The sequence below is a fragment of the Octodon degus genome, unplaced genomic scaffold (assembly GCF_000260255.1).
Source record: "Octodon degus isolate 3935 unplaced genomic scaffold, OctDeg1.0 scaffold00077, whole genome shotgun sequence".
Taxonomy (NCBI): domain Eukaryota; kingdom Metazoa; phylum Chordata; class Mammalia; order Rodentia; family Octodontidae; genus Octodon; species Octodon degus.
Window position 1 is genome coordinate 10514267 of NW_004524653.1, and position 3345 is coordinate 10517611.

At 42.6% G+C, this 3345-nt stretch overlaps 1 pseudogene; it reads right to left on the reverse strand.

Moving 5' to 3' along the window:
- Positions 1-1772: 1772 nt before the first annotated feature.
- LOC101582877 lies at positions 1773-2844 on the reverse strand (annotated as a pseudogene).
- Between the last annotated feature and the right edge of the window lie 501 nt (positions 2845-3345).

Genomic DNA, 3345 nt, shown 5'->3' on the forward strand with positions numbered 1-3345 from the left:
GGAGTTGTTCAAGCATTATTCTCAAATCAAGTCAGGTGTGGTTGTGTAACCCAAGCATATGGGAGGCTGAGGCAGGAGGATCAGTGTGAGTTCAAGGCTAGTTTGGGTCACATGTCAAGACCTTGTCTCAAGAAAACCCTAAACAAAGCAAGGCAAGACAAGGCAAGGGCAAAAGCAAAGCAAACATTTAATCAATTTTGCCTACATGTTAGAATCTGCTGGGGGCTCTAAAAATTCCTGATACCCAAGCTACATTTGAGACCTGTCAGGGGCTGGAACTTTGGAAAACAGCATTTTGGGGGATATTTTTTTTTGAGACAGGATCTCACTGTTCAGGCTGGCCTTAAGCTCACTTTGTTGCCCAGGCTGGTCTTGAACCTGCAACAATTCTGCCTCAGCCTCCCCAGTGCTGGGATTATGGACACATATCACCATGCCTGGAGATGGAAATAGCATTTTAGAAGCTTCACAGGTGATCGCAACCCACAGCTAGGATTGGGAAGTGCGCTGCTGAAGTTGAGAGGCATGTAGGTGGCTGTGAGACTCGAGGCTACAAGACCGAATCAGCCTCTAGAGTGAGCACACTTTAAGTATTGAAAGTTCTTTTAATATTTATGGGAATTTAGGAGACTGAGAAGAATATTTATGGCTATTCTACTCTGTCTCATGTTCAGTATGAAAGTTGTATTTCTCATATCTGATAAACACATGCAATCAATCTTTCTTTGTTGTTCAAGCAGGACTGGTTCCAGGACACCCCAAGGATATAAAAATCTGCAGATGCCTAAGTCTCTTATAAAAAGGGTGGGGTATTTGCATATAACTTATACACATTAAAAATATTTTCATGGGCATGTGGTAGTCTTACCCATAGGATCAGAGTTACTGACTGGCTGAGTTCTGATCAGAATGCAGGACCTGATCGTCTAACCCCAGGTGGCTCCCACTTAAGCAACAAGATAAGCTACATTTTTTTTTATTTATGTATTTGGTACAGGGTCTCACTATGCAGCTCGAACTTGTAGTGATCTTCCTGTATTCAGCCTCCCCAGCACTGGGATTACAAGTGTGCCCCAATATGCCTGGACTGGGTCACAGGCTCAGTGCGCTCCAGGGCATGCGGGACCAGGGCTTGAACTCTGATTTCTGTGCTTGCCAAAGCAGGTACTTTAGTCTGTTTATCTTGCCCACCCTGATAAGCTCTATTTTAATATATTTTTTCTCTGCTACATCAGATATTCTTCAATTCCTGTATTTTATGTGGAATTCTATGTTAAAAGATTTAATTTTTCGGCAGATGAATTGTTCTTCAGGTTTTTTACAGTAGGTGGGAATTCATGTCTTATTCCTGATGTTTTTATATATTTGAATGTCTGATGTGATTTTTTTTTAAAGTTAAAAATTCCTTAATTTTTTATTCCTGGTGCCACTACCACAATTTACAGGGCGATATACCTGATATAATGAAAAGAAAGAAAAAGACAGCCACGACAGATAAAAGACCTCAGGAATGTACATCCGATTGACACTACATTGCATTAATCAATAGCTGCACTTTTTGCAAGCTGTGGTTATGACAGTCCTGTACCAGAAGGGTTTCCTGTTTAAGCTGCAGTAACTTTTCTGACTATGGATCATCGTTCCTTCTGTGGCAGATTTTTACAGTTCCTCTAATGCATTTGGGACGACTGTCTCAAAGTAACCTGCAGCTTTCCTGACAACTCCTCGCTCTCTCTCTCCTGCTAAGAACTGTAGCCCTTTTCTGTTGTTTTTTAAAACCTTTTGCTACCATATCCACCACTTCTCCCACCAGATGCATAACTACCACCACAGGGACTGTCAGAACTTCTTCCACCAAAACTGCCCTCCTCCATGGGTCCATAATTTGAATGCTGTTGTCTACTATAATTTCCAAAATCATTATAGTTCCCAACACCACCATAGTTATTACCACCAAAATTTCCTCCTTCATTGTAACCATCATATCCTCCTCCACCACCACTGTATCCACCACCTTGGTTTCCATTTCCTGGTCCACCATCACCATACCCTCTTCTACTGCTGTAACCAGGACCACCACCATAGTCTCCACCATTACCTCCAAATCCATTGTATCCACCATCACCTTCTCCATAACTACCTCTGCTGCCACCTCCTCCACCACCGTAACCTCCTCTTCCACCAAAGTTTCCACCACGGCCAAAATTCCCTCCACCACCTCCAAGGTTTCCTCCACAACGCATAAAGTTGCTAGATCCACCTCCACAGCCGCTTTGTGATCCAGCAGACTGCATGTCTTGTTTAGAAAGGGCCTTTTTCACTTCATAATTATGCCCATTAATAGTGTGGTATTTCTGAACAATAATTGTATCAAGTGTGTCTTGATCATCAAAAGTTATAAAAACAAATCCTCTCTTTCCCACTCTGCCTGTCTTCCATAACTTCTATGGTTTCAATCTTGCCATATTTTTCAAAGTAGTCTCTCAAATTATATTCTTCTGTATCTTCTTTAATACCACCAACAAAAATTTTCTTCCCTGTTAGATGGGCACAGGGCTTTACTGAATCCTCTCTAGATACAGCTCTCTTTGGTTCCACAACACGCCCATCAACTTTGTGTGACCAAACACACATTGCTGCATCCACCTCTTCAACACAAGAGTAAGTCACAAAACCAAAGCCTTCTGAGCATTTTGTTTGGGGGTCTCTCATTACCACACAATCTGTGAGCATGCCCCATTTCTCAAAGTGTTTTCTTAAACTGTCATCGGTAGTTTCAAAACTCAGACCACCAATAAACAGCTTCCTCAACTTCTCTGGTTCCTTTGGATCATGGCCCTCCATTTTGAGACCAGACTTGCCTCTTCCAACTTGAGTTCAATATCTGGCATATTTTCAATAGAGCTCCACGTGTAGTTCTGATATAATACGGTATAAAATACTGTCCCACCAAAAGAGGTGTACAAGCTATAAAATGATAGTTTTAAAAAAATTCATAGAGAATTTGAGAACACCAAGAAACCCAAGGGAAGTGAATCCTTAGAGGAAGTGCTACAATCATCACAGAAGAGAAGGCTATCTCATATCCTATTGTAGCTGCTTGAAAAAGAGGACTCTGCCCTAGGTGAACAGGAGGAGCCAAGCGTTCAGTCACTGCCTGTGAGTTGCGGTGAAGGTTGGGATGGGAAAGCTGATCCCTACTTGTGGGCTAGGTCCATAGCTGTTGGCCATGGAATTTACCAGGCACAGGTATGGCACACCTAAGGGCTGGCAGAGGAGGGCCAAGGAGGATCCTCTGGGAGGAAGAAGGCCTCTCTCAAATGCCAGGCATTCTTAAACACGGGG